Below are 18,832 nucleotides of genomic sequence, written 5' to 3' on the forward strand. Positions count from 1 at the left end.
TTGCTACCAGAGGGGAGAGAGGACTGCCCATGGCAACACCGGCAGCCTGCTCAAAATATTCGTTGTTAAGTAAAAAGCAGGATGAGGAAGTGACACGATGAAAAAGTGCTGTTATATCGGCTGTGAAATTATTGCTGATGAGTGACAAAAAGTCCGTAAGAGGAACTTCAGTGAAAAGTGAGATGACATCGAAGCTCACCAGTAAGTCAATTTCACTGAGTTGGCTTTAGTCTATTGATAAAGTTAGCAGAGTTGCAAGAACCAGCTTTAGACGAGTTGAAACGTGCCTGATGGATTTGTTACTCAGGTGGCATCCAATTAATAGTCCACGTTCGAAGCTGCAGAGCTCTCCTGATCGACCCCTTCTCTGCTTACGGCAGAATGCTCGCTGCCTCTCTTTATACTAGCGATTCCGCCTTTCGTCACGCCTAAGGATCAGTTCCGTATCGCAGGGATGCCCGGGCTCTTAATAAGATAGCGTATATTCCGTGTTGGCAGTTCCAGAAAATTGACAAAAGTGAGTGTGAGTGCTACTACGGGTTTCTTTCTGAAAGCTCCGTTCCAACAAGAAAACAGCGTAATGTCGTGATTGGCACTGTTTTCTATTGCCTCTCTAAATGGATGTTCGTAATAGGTCACTTTTACAAGCTAGTTATGAGGAAGCGCAGTAGGTCTGTTAGGTTTGCATTACTTGCGACGTCCTGCAGCTAACTCCTGTGTTCCAATTTCCACATCTCTCTCGTGTCAGGAAGGCATAGAAAAACATGTTTCAAAATTTTCATTAAAGGACATCTTCCACACTCTGTGAACTGCACTAGAAATGTTTATTTGCGAAAACCGGTTTTCGGGTTTGTAACCCATCATCAGTGGCAACTGATATATAATTTGCATATATGAATGCATGTTACAGCTGTATATTAATATGATCTTAGAAATAACGAAAGATAGGTATTGTAGACTGTTCGACCTGTCAGTTGCATGTTTACACTATATGACAGTTAAATAAAATGTGATCAGGGATTTTCACTGCCTAAGATTTGACAGCAATAACACACGACAACCTGTGTACTGTATGATAGGACAGATTTAATATACTATGGTATTAACTGACACGCATGTCATGCTGTAGAGGTACATAATGTATATAGACAGACGTCCGCTACTGAATACGAGGTGCGACAATAAAGTAATGAGACTGATTTTCTTTGCAAGATGTGGCAACCCTGCAGGCTTGCGTAGGCACAATATCTTTGACCTTGGTCTATAAGCTGCTTCTAATCCAAGCAGTACATCGATGCAACTGCTCAGTCGTGAGTTGTGCTGTAATAAGTTAACACGTGTTTGTGTCTCTCGTCACAGAAATGGAGCCGCATAATATAGCGCATCGGTATGCCATTTCTTTTTGCGTTAAAATGGGTAAAAACCCCACGACAATTTACGGTAAGCTTCAGAAGGCTTTTGGAGAGGAGGTTATGTCAAGAGCTCAAGTTTTTCCTTGGCATAAAATGTTTGGTGAAGGCAGAACGAATGTTGAAGATGAAGACCGCAGTGGACGACCAACAACCTCACAGACGTATGTCAGCTTGGCCAGGGTGCATGAACTCGTACGATCTGATCGAAGATTCTGCGTGAAAATGATTGCAGAAGAACTGAACATCAATCGATAAACGGTTCGTCTAATAATAACGGAGTATCTTGGTATGAGAAATATTTGTGCAAAAATGGACCCCAAAAAATCTCACACCACAGCAGCGAGAAAAACGGAAAAATGTGGCAGCCGAACTGTTAGAGCAAACGGAAATCAATCCAGAATTGTTGAGCCGTGTTATCACTGGTGATGAAAGTTGGCTTTTTCAGTACAATCCAGAGACAAAACGCTGAAGTTCGCAATAGTGCTCAAAGGGATCACCCGGACCAAAAAAAGCTCGCATGTCAAACTCAAAAGTGAAATGCATGCTTGTGTGCTTCTTTGATTCCAAGGGAATTGTTCATAAAGAGTGTGTGCCTCCTGACAAACAGTTAACCAATATTACTACAAAGAAATTTTAGAAAGACTTCGTAAAAGAGTTCTTCGTGTCCGTGCCAACATTGCTGATAACTGGATTCTGCATCACGATAATTCACCATCCCATACTGCTCTGTCAGTACAGCAATTTTTAACCTCAAACCAAATTTCAGTACTACCACATCCACCTTATTCACCAGATATCGCTCCGTGCGACTTTTTTCTATTTCCAAGAGCCAAAACTGCGGTCAAGGGACACCATTTTCAAACGACAAAAGGTGTCCAAAAAGCTGTGATGAGGGTCTTGGAGGATATTACAGAAGATGAGTTCCAGAAATGTTACCATCAATGGCAGAAGCGCTGGAAAAAGTGTCTGCATTCAGAAGGGAACTACTTTGAAGGAGACGATACTAAACTTGACTAAAACGGTAAGCAACATTTTTTTCCACATCAGTCTCATTACTTTATTGTCGCACCTCGTGTACAGTTGACGTTTTGTAGAAATCGATGTACACAGAATTGTTCATTTCTTTGTATCAGATGCCGCTATGATCGGTTGTCAGCCCGAAAACCGGCTATGACAAATAAACTTTTCTAGTGCAGCTCTATCCTTCAGTACATATCTTAAAGCTGCGAATCACCCAATATTCAAGATTTTTATGTTTCGAGATTGAGAACGTCTTAGTTATAACACCTCAATGAAGTTAAGTGGCCTTGAATGTTCACCTCGCGGTTGCTTTGCAGTGTAGACTCCCTTGGATGTCAAAGAACGAAATAGCTTACAAACGCCTCTACAACCGATTGTTGGGTATATCTCCGTCAGTTTGTCACCCTTAATAGATAAGGTTGTAAGAGCAGATGCAAAGAAAAGTGGCACATTTCGTCGCGGGATCATTTTGTAAACACGAAATAGTGTTTCAGAGGTGCTCATCACGCTCCAGTGATGCAACGAGAGCCACCGGGTTTCATAGAAAGTTTGTTGAGAACGTGCATTCTAAGAAGAGGCAACCAACATTGGTTTCTCCCACATACACCCTGCGAAATGACCTGGACGGTAAAAACCAGAAAAATCTGAGCTCGTATGGAGTCTTAAACGTCGCTCTTCCTTCGCGTTATTCTCAAGTGGAGCTGAAAATGGGAAAAACAACGGTATCACAAGCGCTTTCCGAGCCACACACCGTGGCTTCTGGAATAAGGTGTAGATTGTACTCAGAAAAATTCGAGCTCATACGGAGTCTTAGCATAGTTCTCTCTTTGCGCTCTTCAGAAGTGGAAGAGAAAAAGGACCAAAAAAATGGTGTTAGTATCAGAAAGACTCTCCGCCACACACTTTGGCTTGCGGAGGAAGAAGCAGATTTGGATGTAGACTCTCCTAAAAACAGAAGACAGAAGCAGTGCAGTCGTATTTGGTCGTTATAAAACGCACTGCGTATACGAGTATAATTTCGGATACTACTCACAGTATAGGAAGTTACGGAATTTTTTTTTTACAGTTAAAAGTTACATAAATGCTTACATGTTGACCTTGACAGGTTTCTACTATTTAGCGGAGTGCATGCTGCGACGAAGTCTTCTGACAAAACTTGAGCCCGATTAACTTTCGAACCGAGATCGCTGCCTTTCTTACGCTATCAGTCTCACGGACTGCGTAAAAACTTCATCGTATCTTCTAGTTCCTCTCCATATCACCTAAACTTCAAAGAGGCTCTCCCATTATTCCTCAGGATTAACACTAAATCAAATAGATTAGCCTTAGGCTTGCCATATATCCATTTTTGCCCTTGCAAATTTACGCTCACAGGTACCGTAAGATCTAGAGCAAAACTGGGCTTGACTCAGCCTGACTGTAAAGCCATGTCGCAAATATCAGCTTGCGCATATGCAGCTGGGAATGCAGACTGGTACTTGCTGGCACACACATGTACTGTGATCTACGGCGACGTTCGTACGTCGCGCTTAACGTAGTAAGGTCCTTAGAATTACCACAGATGCAAGCGTATGTAATGTAATTTGTCTGGCTGCCAGTCTTGGAGGGATAATTACGAGTATATCACGAGGATAGCAGAGAGCACTAAGTCCTTGTCTCCTGCGACGGGAATGCGGGCCAGAGCTGTTTCGATTCGGCTAACCCGAGTAACAATCGATATCTGTCTGGCCGCTGAGGTTGATTGCATTTATTATGCAGTTGTCGATGCGTCTTAGGCAGCTGTGATCTGTTTCTGCCCCAACCCGTGCTACAAATCCTGAGACAGCATGAGAGAAGCAGAGAACAACTCTACGTGTTCGCAGGCCGATGCAGTTAACGCTCATCCCCATCGACAGAGGAAAACAAACATAGAAAAAAAGTGGTGAAACTAAAAGCAGGTTACTTTAAATCACGCGAATTAGACAGCCGCAGTCGTAAGACGAGCTCTTGTTCAATGAGAATGGCGATTCTGGAACACCTTTGGCTACCCAAATTTAGGTTTTCCGTGGTTTTCCTAAGTTGTTAAAGGCAAATGCTGGGATGGTTCCTTTGAGAACAACACGTCCTCTCCCCCCCCCCCCCCTCCTCCTCCCCCATCTGATCTTGTACTCCGTCTTTAATGACATTGGCCATTTAATATTAACTTAACTCCTCCCGAACAGACCACGAAGGCCCAATGGTACCGACCGGCCGCCGTGTCGTCCTCATTACAGGCTTTACTGGATGCGGATACGGAGGGGCATGTGGTCAGCACTTTCTGTTACATACGTTATGCAAGCTCGGACTGCCTCTTTACAGGCGACGCACCGTGACAGCTTAGCTGATAACTCGTCAACAATGAGGGTGGAAGTAACTGCCGAACATGAACTGCAAGTAAGATGGCACTTTGTGTATAGGTAAATATTCAGATGAGCCGCAAATTACTGAAGGCGTGAAACACGGGTGAACAAATTTTTTTTCCATTTCTCAGTTGCATGAGATTTTTTTACTGATTCTTATTCTTTTTGATCTATTGATTTCAAATATGAAATCGGTTTTTCTCTACATGCTCCGGTTTTCATGCAATTCGAACCAGCTGTCTGCGGTTAGATTAATTACTTAGAAGGGAGATGGAACAAACATATGATGGTACACCGTTGCTGGAGTATTAAACGAGATCTCCCGGAAGTTGTTCACAACGGAAGAGTTTGAAACGAAACTGTGTGTTTCCCCATACTTGCAGCTGAAGTGTCAGCTTCTATCATATTATGTCATAAATCTGATTATTGCCATAACGTCTGAGGTCTTCTCCAGGGATTACATTATACAGTCCTGAAGACGCGTTTATTTATAGACAGTTCAAAAAGCAGTTCATTACATAATGGAAATATCTGTGCACCTGTTCCGATTAGGCGTTTTGTTTATTAATGACATTAAGATTTTGATTACCCCACTAAAATACCAAGAGCACCCTTGGACAATATTCGTGGACCTCAAAGGTGTTAATTGGCAGAAAGTCTAACAGAACGGGTTTGCAAAGTATTCCTGCTTTATTTGCACGTAGGAAAGCGACGGACGAGTTAGGCACTGGAGCTAGAAGGAGTAGCCTAGACTTGAAACTCTGCAAGTCGGTACAGCAAATGCTCTGAATGATCCAATTCTCAGCTGAGAAAAATAAATTCTCCGTCCACTCCGTATCATATTGGGTTTGATTAAAGAATTTGTTTAAGCATTTGATGGTGACGCTGAGTGCTTCCAAAACATGGTCTGTGTTCTTATTGCTTTGTCCCTTGAGAAGATCAAGGCAGGAGTGTTTAATGGACGCCAGAGTCAGGCACTTGTACCTCATGAAGAATTTACATCAAGGAAAGAGTTTCATAGGTGTCATCGTGGCGCTAATGTAAAACTTTCTTGGTAACAAAAAAGCTGCTAACTGCCAAAGTCTCATAGCTGATTTGTTTTCAGCTTTTCATGTCCTACGATGTAATGAGTGTCAAACTCCAGTTCCTGTACAGTCATGTAGATAAATTCCCTGATAGGTTAGGAGTCGTCGGTGACGACCAAGGCGAACGGTTCCCTCAGGACCTCGCGACAATGGAAGGAAAATATCGTGGGAGTTAGGACCAGCCTATGAAGGCAGACTATAGCTGGAGTGTTAAACGAGGTCTCCTTGTAGTAGTCCACAAACGGAAGAACTTGAAACGAAAATTCCTCCATCAATGGAATGTCTATATAAGTTATCTAACTGTAACTTTCTTGATGGCGGTATGCTTTGCAGTTTGTATCACTGAATATATTTGGACTGTGTTTCTATTCGATTTTTATTTAATTTGTGTTACCTAGCTACGTTCAAGACAGTTAAATCAAATATTTATACGTCCACATTATGATTTAATGATAGAAATATGAAATATTGGCATTTGGCGATTGCGAAAAAAGGAGCTTTCAGCAGAAAATCGACCTCAGATCTGAAATAACCACCCTTAAATGTAGGAAGAACAATTACTGATAGCAATGCAACAAAAATGTTGTTGTCTAGTGTAAACCATTGGTACTGCCTCATCTACATCTACGTCTAAATATATACTCCGCTAGCCACCAAGCGGTGTGTGACGGAGGGCACAATTCGCGCCAAAGTCATATTTCTCCCGTCTGTTCCACTCGCCGATCGCGCGAAGGAAATACGACTATCTGAACGCCTCAGTACGAGCTCTAATTTCCCTTATCTTTCAAAGGTGATTATTGCGCGATTTGAAAGTTGGTGGTAATAATATATACTCTACATCCTCGGCGAAGATCAGATTTCGGAATTTAGTGAGCAGCCGCTTCCGCTTAGCGCGCCGTCTATTTACAAGTGTGTCCCACTTCAAACTTTCTATTTGTAACGCTCTGGCGATGGCTAAATGTACCAGTCACAAATATTGCCGCTCTACTTTTGACCTTCTCAATCTCTTGAATAACATCCAACAGGTAAGGGTCCCATACAGACGAACAATACTCTAAGACTGGACGAACTAACGTATGGTAAGCTATTTCCTGTGTTGAAGGGCTGCATTTCTCCTCCTTACTCGAGGCATCACAACAACGTTTCACCAGGCAACGCCCGTCAACTGCTGTTTGTGTTTGAGAAATCGGTTGGAAACTTTCCTCATGTCAGCACGTTGTAGGTGTCGCTACCGGCGCCAACCTTGTGTGAATGCTCTGAAAATTTAATCATTTGCGTATCACAGCATCTTCTTCCTGTCGGTTAAATTTCGCGTCTGTAGCACGTCATCTTCGTGGTGCAGCAATTTTAATGGCCAGTAGTGGAGGTTTCCTGACATTTATTTTGATAGACTCCTTAATTCTGGTGCCCCAAAAACTTAGCGTTTGCGCCACGTTGCTGGTCTCATCATATTTCATTTCATGATTACACTCGAGGCAGTGCTCGGTGACAGCTGATTTGCACGGTTGTTTTAGTCGCTTGTGTCGCTGCTGTTCCTTATACTTCCCCTGTTCTGATAGTCTGCCCCAAGTAAGACATCCCACATTCGCATGGGACACCCAGCTTTAGGAGACCTAGATCGCCTTTAACGTTACAAACAAAATGACGGGAGCGAAATACACCGGATGCCATGTTTCCGTATGAGTTTACCGATCTTTCCGGATATTGGGCCAGCATAAGGCAGACAAGCGATTCTGGGTTAGTTCCTTTGAAAGGGCACGGCCGACTTCCTTCCCTATCCTTCCCTTCTCCGATGGGATCGATGACCTCGCTGTTTGGACTCCCAAAATCAACCAACCAACCAGATAAACGATGTTTGAATTCTCTTCTTTGTTCTCTGTCTCAACTTTTCTCTCAGGTATTCTTTATCTTAACTGCATCGCTCGTTCAATTTGAGGCTCTGAATACCTATTCCTTTGCAATATCAGGCTCTCCTTGTCTGGAAGTTTCGAGCTCTATGGACCAGAATCTTTAGCACCGAATTTCTTTGTGATGGACAGTGAGGTCGAGGCGTGGAGATAGTGTGTAGGTTTTATATATGCACTGTGACCCAGAGATCCGTCTAGTCTCTTAACTAACACGTCGAGGAATGGTAATTGGCCCTCTTTCTCAGGTTGTATCGTGAATTTTATGTTACCACAGATGTTTTTTAAATGTTCCATGAACTCTTGAAGCTTTTCGGCTCCATATGGTCACACGACATACCAGCAGAAACACGTGGGTTTCAACTTGCCGTTTTCTAATGGCTTCGTTCCTAAGTGTCCCATGTACAGGTTCGCCACGATAGGCTATGACGGGCTATCCATGGCCACGCCATCGGTTTGTACATAATATTTTCCGTCGAACAGGAAATAATATGATGCCAGAACGTGTCTAAAAAGTTCTGTGAAACAATCTTTGAACTATCCCGCGAAGAGTTCCAAGAAACTAGAAAGTGGAAATCTCCTAAAGCGGGAAACTACATCAAAACCGGCCGTAATGCCGGTAACCTGGAGGCGGAGTTGACAGGCGGTGTACAAACTCGGCGGAGTTGCGAATGTAGTGCTGACACTTCTCCTCATATCCTCTGAGAATGCGTTCGACGTATTTCGCCAACTGGTGTATAGGAGCACGAATATTACAGTGGTTCTTAGAGGAATTCTTTCTTTGTGTGCCTTAGGAAGGCCATGTCACATTTGCAGACTGTTTGCATTTCGGATTTATCTGCATGTTTAGTAACATAACAACCCACTGGCGATGGCACAGATATACCGAAAGACGTTCAGGGGACAGAAGTAAGACAAGAAGAATTAGTGTTTTCCATAAACAGGTGGGTACTAATTGTAATATAGAGGGTACTGTACACGCCTATAACCAGTGAATGTACTTTTAACGTTCGTTCAATATCTCTGCCGAAGTGGTTCCAGATTTATTAGAAAAGAATGTGAATTGTAAACTGACTGTGAAGACTATACAGGTAATTGAAAGTGAGGAAAGTAGGAAGGGATCTATCCCCTCAGTTACGGTGTAAGAAGGGGAATTAACAGTAATGAAGAAATTAGAGTAAGCCGCTTTTCACTACTGACAAGGAGCATCTTGTGCATGCAGATAGAGGGTTGCTCTCCAGCTGAAAAAATAAAAGCTACGACTAAGAAGGGAGCAAAGAAACGGAAGAGGAAGATCACTTAAAACGAAGAAAACAATGCCGCCGATCCGTTGTGATTCCTTATAAGTTATTAATTTTTCACTTCTATATAAAGTGCTTTAGTTTCAGTTTACCTTAACTTTGATTTTCACTACTTCAGCTGCAGATTACACTAGAACTACTCGTGATAAGCTTCTATAACTAGTGTACTGCTTCATCCATTGACAGACTTTGAAATGAGTGGAACACTTTTCCGTAACTGTTTCTAAAACTATATCCGGAAGTATAATGAGTATTTGCATACCACATATTTTGTTTTCTTTTCGTCTTGTCCTCTTGAATGATCGGACGTAATATCGTTCCTTTTGTCGTTTCTTGTGTTGTTATTACTTTGTGTAAATTTCTTTATTCTAATTGTGCAGTTTCTCCTGTACAGCTAAATATAATCAAGTCAATCAAAGTTATAGGTTTCGGAGCAGTGTGAGCTAGATAAGACATAACTGTTTCAACGTCATCTCAGTATTTTTGTGAGTGCAGTAGCTTCTGTTGGTTACAAGTGAAAAAGTTTGTATTATGCAAATCCCTCAAAACCAATGATCTAAACTTCCCGATGCCCCCCCCCCCTCCCCCCAGTTTTTTGCCTGATTTGAGAAAGTGCGGATTCATGCTTTTGTGTGTGTGTGTGTGTGTGTGTGTGTGTGTGTGTGTGTGTGTGTGTGTGTGTCTGCGCGCGTTCGTGCTTGCACGTTCTTTTACATTTGCAGAGAGAGGCGATTTACAACTTTAATAGGAAGCCGAGATAGAAGAACTTCCACTAACGATTTTTCAGTGCCAAGGTACAGCAAATGTTGAAGCCCTCAAATAAAATTTCTGGCTGTGAAATGGCTGTTAATCTGTTATTGTCGCATTCAACCCATATAAGAACGTCTGTAACACAACTCGAAGTTTTGCTCTGCGCAGTAAAAACATGATTGTAGATCGTTACGTTTCTTTTCGTCTCCAGTGCCTTGATTTGATGTTCAGTCGTAAATCCAGGACCCTCTTAGCGGCATCAGTGCCAATGACGGTCCTTAAACCAGTTAAAATGTATACGCAAATGCCTATGCGGCTTAATAACAGCGGTGCCTTACATAGGGTCAAATCGTCCATTACGTTGGAGATACATGACGTGTCTTCTTGACCCGTAGCGAAACATGTCTTCCGGAGTAGCGTAGAAGGTGTAATACACTCGTACATAATATTGCTCTAGCGTTACGTCAGCGGACTCTGTGACACCTTTTTCCAAGGTAATCCTGAGAATTGAAGGTCGGCCGTTGACCGCGATAATAACGCATCGCATTTATCTATCTTCTGTATTGATGATGTATAACTGTTTCTGTTTTCTTCTCTTGTTTGACTTATGTGGCAGTGGCCCACCATTTGTCCTATTTTTTTTACAAGATCCGACCAAAACTTTTTGTGACACCTGAAGTAAAGGAGTCCATTTTACGGGAAAAATATTTGTAGCATGAGTCCGTCACTACCAGTAGGACACCTGTTAATAAAATGGTAAACATCTTAAACGTGGGCATATACTCGTGATAGTGTCATACTAGTTCATATTTCTAACTTGCCATGTGTTGCATATTACTTGAAGTTTCGGCAAAGTAAACGAGTGCCAACTAATGATGGCAAGGGATAACAAAACATCATATTTACGCGTTTAAGATCCACTGCTGGATCGATGTTTCACTGAAACATGTTTAGGTATTTATGTAACAAGAAAAAATCTTAAATCAGTCGGAAGATTTTTCTTTTCATATGTAACTCAGTTTTCAGAAAGTACGACTTGAATGTTAAGCAGAATCGAGACGCTAGAAAAGTTAGATGTTTTCAAAATACCATGTTATCCCAACTCCAAAAATTTAACAAAAAGGATGTTATCGTATATAATTTACAAAATTAAATGTTACTGTACTTTTCATATCTTGGTTAGATACTTTTCAACAAGCAGAGAAAGAAGCTTTGACGGCCGGTGTGGCCGAGGGGTTCTAGGCGCTTTAGTCTGGAACCGCGCAGCCGCCACGGTCGCAGATTCGAATCCTGCCTCGGGCATGGATGTGTGTGATGTTAGTTAAGTTTAAGTAGTTCGTAGTTCTGGTGACTAATGACCTCAGATGTTTAGTCACATAGTGCTCAGAACCATTTGAACCAAAGAAGCTTTGGTACCGAGTGCATAACACTATCGAGAAAGAAAGCATATCAAAGAAACGTGAATGTGCTGTGACGATCAACAAGTCAATACTGTAATTTTAAATGGGAACATTTTAGGCTAGGCTTTATCGTGACTGTTATTGATATCGAATGAAACAACCAGTTTACTGATACCAGCCACTGTTTATTTGTATCCACGACGCGTTTCGAAGGTTCAAATCTCCATCATCATGAAGATTTGCATGTGTTAGTGTTTCATGTGTGTGTGTTGTGTTACGACTTTGGGGTAACTTGTAGCACTGTGTACAGTGGTCACATGTTCGTTTCACTTTCTTAACACATTACCTGCAAAATATATTTTGTAAACAAAGGTCGATACTGGTTGTTATTTTCAAGTTATCGCAGAAATGAAGAATCAAGTAACTCTTGGAGGATGCAGTCCTCAGTGTTGTGGTACTATTATAATAAACAGGTCTTTGAAGCACACTGCGTTGTCGGTAAAGTAGAACAGAAGGTCTACGGAGTGCTTGGTAGGGAGCATATACATTATGAAACGAACATAGCGTTATTTGACGCACAGAGCTGAAACTTGTCGCCGAGGAAATATCCCTCGAGTTTCTTGCCCGTGTGAGTCATTTAAACTCTGTGAAATATGACAACTTCAAATTAAATTAAATGATGGTGTGGCACTGATGGCCGGGAGGCCTCATCCGGAGACGTTCGACCGCCGGGTCACAAGTCTTCAAAATGGTTCAAATGGCTCTGAGCACTATGGGACTTAACTCCTGAGATCATCAGTCCCCTAGAACTTAGAACTACTTAAACCTAACTAAGGACATCATACACATCCATGCCCGAGGCAGGATTCGAACCTTCTTAATGAAAAGAAACAGCGGAAAATCTAAATTTGAGTGGTCGGACGGGGTGGTAAATCTGCTTCTCCCAGACGTAGTTCCGTTGCCTTAATCAGTGCATTACCCCACGTGGTCAAGCTCTTTGAATTAACGTTGTTTTGTGGCTTCAGTAGTGCGACTGCTGTTTCATTACAGAATAGGTTTGGCCCGTTATCACCCAGAGAGTAGAGAGAGATTTTTTTTCTCTTACGGCACCTTTTATTTCATTGTTTTATTGTAGTTTTTCTTACTTGGGATTTCTCTTCTTACAGGACTGAAATTTCCTCCTTGGTGTGATGGAGTGGTGAATTGCCCTGACAACAGCCTGCCAGCTGAGAGAAGTGCACCTTAAAAACCACAGTTCAGGTATTTCATGAGTTGCTTTATTAATACCTTTGTGCTCACAGTGCTCTTGTAACATTCCTTTTTTCATCTTTCTTTCCTGAAGCATGAGAACAGATCTTTGTTCTTTTTAATACGACGCTACCAAGCGTCGAAGTTATAGGAGCCGGTGTCTGACATTAGGCCATCCCTTTGGCAGCAAACGTGACTGTGTATATTAACCGACTGTAGGGGAAACATCTGGCAATGCTGTTTATTATTCGGTGACTGCGAATGAATGCTACGATCGGCAGTGGAGTAGCTGTTGCGTAGACAGGCCGTATCTCCTATGAATTTTGTGCTTCTGTGACTTGATGGGTGACTGTTTAGGACACGGGTGTCCATCTGTAGTTTATTTTTCTCCTGTGTAGCAAAAAACAGGAGATTTTTAGAGTGAACGATGAAACAATCGACTGGCCACCAGTTGTTGAAATGAGTCTGTTACCCCATCTCTAACCAATCGCCCTACGAGTTAACAAACAGCCTATTTATCAACAGTATCGGGGTAGCCACACGGGGAGAAGGGTTTGCTAGGTAGACGCGTAATGGACCCCATAGGGAAGCAGCGTTCAGGATTGGAAGAACTTCACTGTGCACTCGGTACATCTGCCGGGTACCTCATCCGAGATGTGGAAGAGGCCCTGCATGCAGCTACTGAAGATGCAGGGTGCAGTCATCTTCAAATTATGGCCCATGTCGGTATCAGTGACTGTTATCGCTTGCTTTCTTAGGTCATCCTCAGTTCGTACAGGCGGCAGGCGAATTGGTAAAGACTTTGGTCCTTGCTCGCAAGCTTAAGTAGAGCTTGCAGTTTGCGGTATTGTGTGTGTGTGTGTGTGTGTGTGTGTGTGTGTGTGAGTATATAAAGGGTGAACGTACGTTGTATTTAGCAAAAACATCCAAAAGTACTTGACTGATTTACTTCAATTTTTTACACAATAATAAACATTCAGACGGGTATAGGCCATATATAATGAATGAGTGTAATATTCGAAGGGGGAACCGTTGTTAGCAAAACCCTCGGAGAGTTTTTGACCGATTTACTTCAAAATTTTCACACGATTCTCTAACAAACTGTCGGACGGACATAGGTGGTATAATTTTTTATACAATGTGCAGGTTTTCTGCTAAAACCGGCTGCGGGAGGGAGACTGCAATACTGTGAAAATATGCATCTTCGCTCTCTTTCATTTTGTTGATTTTAATTAATATAGTGGGGCGTCTGAACCATTAGACAAACTGTTTTCTTATATATATTGTTTTTCGTAGATATAATTTTATACAAAAACGGTGTACACAACAATGTGCTATTTTGTTTTGTTCCTCGCAGTCAGTTTTAACAGAGAACCTGTATATTACGAAAATTATGTGTGTCTGATACTAATGCGTATTCTGAATCTTCAGAAACTTTGTGATTCTACCCGTTCGCGGATTGAAACTCGAAATAATGTCGTTAAAGCTACAATATTGACAGACCCAGCAGCTGGAGAGGTCTCTCTCATACCCCCTATTCTAGTCACTCCTACCGATTTACCCATTCAGTTTAACCGAATCAAGATTTTGGTTTCAGTAACAATAAAGAAGGATCATGGTCGGCCATTCAGATTCGTTGGAATTGATTTAAGATAAGAGTGTTTTTATCGTGGCCGGTTTTACGCTGCCGTTTCACTGGTTCGTTGTCCGCCTGCTTAGCTGGGTGGCAACGTGCTCATGCAAGCGGGCCCGGGTTCGATTCCTGGCCGGGTTGGAGATTTTCTCCTTTCGGAGACTGGGTGTTGTGTTGTGCTCATAATCATTTCATCCTCATCATCGGCGCGCAAGTCGACCAATGTGGCGTCGGATGAAATAAGACTTGCATTTGGCGGGCGAACTTCCCCGGAGGGAGCCTCTCGGCCAGCCACGCCATACGCTCATTTCATTTCATTGGTTCACTGGTTGTCACACCGTATCTAAAGCGGAAAAATTGACTGTGTACAAAAAATTTAAAAAACCTTAAAAAGGAAATTAAATATCGTTTGTCTGGAAATACAGGGTGTCCATAAAGTCCCTTTACAACTTCAAAATTTTATTACAACGGCAGTTGTTGACATTTTTAACAACATTTCTTTTATTGTAATAAGTGTTTATAAAAGTTTTTTTGACAGTGTTTAATAGACCTCTATATGGGCACCTTTAGTTGCACGAAGCACGTCACGACGATACTCGATTTCTTGCCATGTTCGCTGTAGCATAGCGTCATCAGTGGTGGCAATGGCATTACGAATCCTTTGCTTCAAGTCAGCAATGTTCCGCATCTGTGTTTGATACACGATATCTTTTACATACCCCCATAAAAAAGTCCAAGAGAGTGATATCTGGCGAACGCCGTGGCCAGGGAATTGGCTCATCCCTCACAATCCATCCGCCTGGAAATGTTTCATTGAGGAACCGACGAACATGCAGTCCCCAATGTGGTGGTGCTCCATCTTCCTGGAAAATGATAGTTGGTTGTAAGTCAGTCAGTTGTGGTGCTACATATTCGGTCAGAAGGTCAAGGTAACATCTGCACTAATTGTTGACTCGTTGAAGAAAAATGGACCACTTATTCGGCTGCACATGATTCCACACCACATGATTCCACACCACACATTCACTTTTGGACTATCCCGGTGAAGCTCCCTAGTGACATGGGGGTGTTCACATCCCCAGTTTCTCATATTGTGTCTGCTAAATGTCCCAGAAACATGAAAAGTTTCCTCGTCTTTGAAACAAACTTGCTGGAGGAATGCTTCATGCTCCGAAAGGCTTCCCAGCATGTTGAGTGCAAACTCTGTCCGTTTTGGCTTGTCATTTGTCTCAAGTGCCTTTAACAGTTGCAGTTTGTAAGCGTACAACCGTAAGTTCTTGTGGAAGACCTTAGGCACAGTTGAACGTGGTAGTTGCAATAGTCTGCCAGCAGTGCGGGTGGACTTCATAGGTGAACGAGTGAAAAGGTTTAAAACGAGATCGATATTTTCCTCGGATGTTCTTGTCACCCGCTCCTCCCTTTATCCAACACTGTCCCTGTCTCCATAAATTTTGTGCCATGCACGTATTGAAGGGCGCGATGGTGGGTCTCTTCGATACTTCGTTCTGAAGTTTCGTTGATATGAACTTCCGATTTTTTCTCAATAAACCAGGACACACATTGTGCCTTCCCTTGAGGAGTTGCCATTTCATAGAGGTTCAGTTCCTTCCGTAACAGAGTGTCTGAAACACAAAAATGTAGTATATATAAAAACTTTTTTAAACAGTGATTACAATGAAAGAAATTTTGTTAAAATATTTCAACGACTGCCGTTGTAATAAAATTTTGAAGTTGTAAAGGGACTTTATGGACATTCTGTATGTTCTCGAAGCGGCCCTGGCCCTGTTTATTATAATTTCGAGTTCCATACCTCAAAATGGGCCAAGTCGCAAGGAGGAGCCGAAATGTATGTCCTGACACAATTCCCAGGGGTACTCTAGATTAAACCGTATATCCAATTCCCACGCATATTTAGCAATTAGCTAAACATTACTGGGTTCGCTAGTGTGCTGTATGACTCAGTCATTATAAAAGCTTTGGAAATTACCACCGCACTGCGTGTACACAGAACTAAGCCGAGTGATCAAAGTCACGTTCCACTTGAAGATGCGTATGACGCGAGCATACACATGGCAGGAAGGCCAGTGCCTTCATGAAAAAATATTTGCGGTTCGTACGAAATCGTAATTGTAACCGGGCGTGCACCTATTCGTCTGCAGTAAATCTACGCCCACTAATTCGGAGCACCAAAAATATGGAAATGAAAGGGGGGGGAAATCGGTTCTGTATGGTTTCCCAGCGAAACTTCAGCAGCGCAGTCGAAGCAACCTTGACAACATGTGGGCAGGCATTGCCTTGCAACAGCATGACGCCGTCCCTCAACATTCTACATCTACATCCATACTCCGCAAGCCACCTGACGGTGTGTGGCGGAGGGTACCTTGAGTACCTGTATCGGTTCTCCCTTCTATTCCAGTCTCGTATTGTTCGTGGAAAGAAATATTGTCGGTATGCCTCTGTGTGGGCTCTAATCTCTCTGATTTTATCCTCATGTTCTCTTCGACACTGGACTCGCATTCGGGAGGACGACGGTTCAATCCCGCGTCCTGCCATCCTGATTTAGGTTTTCCGTGATTTTCCTAAATCGCTCCAGGCAAATGCCGGGATGGTTCGTTTGAAAGGGCACGGCCGACTTCCTTCCCCGTCTTTCCCTAATCCGATGAGACCGATGACCTCGCTGTCTGGTCTCCTTCCCCAAAGACACCCCCCCCCCACCCTCATGGTCTCTTCGCGAGATTTACGTAGGAGGGAGCAATATACTGCTTGATTCCTCGGTGAAGGTATGTTCTCGAAACTTCAACAAAAGCCCGTACCGAGCTACTGAGCGTCTCTCCTGCAGAGTCTTCCACTGGAGTTTATCTATAATCTCCGTAACGCTTTCACGATTACTAAATGATTCTGTAACGAAGCGCTGTGATCTCCGTTGGATCTTCTCTGTCTCTTCTATCAACCCTATCTGGTACGGATTCCCCACCGGTGAGCAGTATTCAAGCAGTGGGCGAACAAGTGTACTGTAACCTACTTGGCGTTTGGATTTTGTAGTGCGCTTCAATTTTTGCGAAGTGTCCGCGTACCGCTGAACGTTAATTATGCCGCCGTGTTCCAGAAAGCCAATTAGCAGCGGTCCGTTGCAGCCAGAGAAAAAGGTCGTCTTGATTTTGGCAGAGTTGCATTAGTTTCGCTGTGAAGCCCGTACACATCCTCCATACACTCCCTATATCTCCCCAAGCGATTTCAATCTTTTTGGTGTCCTGAGGAAAGACATTCACGGCGATCTATTTCCTCCGGACAAAAAGGTGCACGCACGCCTGGACATAATCACGGTTCCGTAGACAACCGCAAACATTTTTCCATGAAGGCATTGACCGTCCTGCCTCACTCTGGGATAAATGTGTTAACGGTTATGGTGGCTACATTTGAAATAATACACAGTTTACTTACTTTTTCCATATATCTCGTTTTCATTTGAATGTCCCTTACAGTACGAGACGATACAGGAAATGTTTATTCAGACGTGTAACAGGTTTCAGTACTAGAAGGAGCTGTAGAGGACAATAAAATGAAGAGAAAGATGTAGTATTTGAAGTTTCCAGAGTGAGCGCGCCAAGTTTCCATCACTTCCGACAGAAGGCGCAGCTGCTGGACAGTTTCAAAATGGCCTCTGTTGGTGATGTACGTTACAAGCAACCTACCCTCATTGAATTTCTCACTGCAGAGAAAGAAATTGTGGAGAATATTCATAAGCGCTTGTACAAAATCTGTGGAGCATCCGCTGCCGACAGAGGTACAGTTAGCCGCTGGGCACGAAGGATGAGGTCATCAAAAGGCGGTTCGGCGGGGCTCCACGATTTGCAGCGGTCGGGGAGATCATCCATGGCTGTCACACCTCACATGTTGCAGCGAGCTGATGTTGTCATTCGCGAGGACAGACGCATTACGACTCGGCGGCAGTTGGCGCTGCATCTGTTAATTAGTAAAGGAAGTCTGGAAGCAATTATCCACCTGGACAAGGATTAGTACCGACAGGGCATACACGCCCTTGTTTCACGCTTGTTGAAGGCCATAGAACGGGATGGAGATTACGTGGAAAAATAGCGTGTGTAGATAAAACACTATTCTTTCGTGTGCGTAGATCTCATTATGTTCAATAAAGAATTATTCGAGACAAAAAATGCGGTGCACTACTTTCTGAGAAACCCTCGTACATTCAACGAATAATTGAGGATGTAGGGTGGAAGTGCTGCTGCGAAACGAAGAGGTTGACGCAAGAGAGGAATACGTGGCGGACCATACCAGACCAGTCAGAAGACCGACGAGTCGAAAACAAAAATGTCATAGTAGACAGAATTCGCTGTAACCATACAATTTTTGTATATGTTCTTTAAACTTTTCCATTAACACTACAAGGCATTACTGACTGGAAGACATCGAGCAATTCTTGCTTCTCAATATTGAGCGTACATTGTATGGATACATGGTTTCTCCAGCGTTATGAACGATGATGACTCTAAATGCGTGTTGCAGAGAAACTGCCACTTTCCTCTTTTTACTACAGCATTATTTCCAAATCCTGCGTGCAGGGACTTTGTAACGTCCCCTTTGGAAAATTATAAATAACAGTGCTGGAAAACCTCTACGTTATTTGATTTTCAAACAGCTGAGCAAAACTGACCGTACTGACATTTCTCTCTTTACTTATTC

The 18,832-nt window shown here is 42.9% G+C and overlaps 1 protein-coding gene across 1 annotated transcript in view; it reads left to right on the top strand.

Moving 5' to 3' along the window:
* LOC126464665 (zinc finger protein 236) overlaps window positions 1-18,832 on the top strand; it is an 864,481-nt gene that overhangs the window by 107,167 nt on the left and 738,482 nt on the right. Inside the window, exon 2 of the mRNA XM_050096252.1 lies at window positions 12,417-12,510. The gene's annotated coding sequence lies outside the window, so the exon portion shown is untranslated. The remainder of the gene's footprint in view (window positions 1-12,416; window positions 12,511-18,832) is intronic.

Source organism: Schistocerca serialis, chromosome 1 (assembly GCF_023864345.2).
Source record: "Schistocerca serialis cubense isolate TAMUIC-IGC-003099 chromosome 1, iqSchSeri2.2, whole genome shotgun sequence".
NCBI classification, from domain to species: domain Eukaryota; kingdom Metazoa; phylum Arthropoda; class Insecta; order Orthoptera; family Acrididae; genus Schistocerca; species Schistocerca serialis.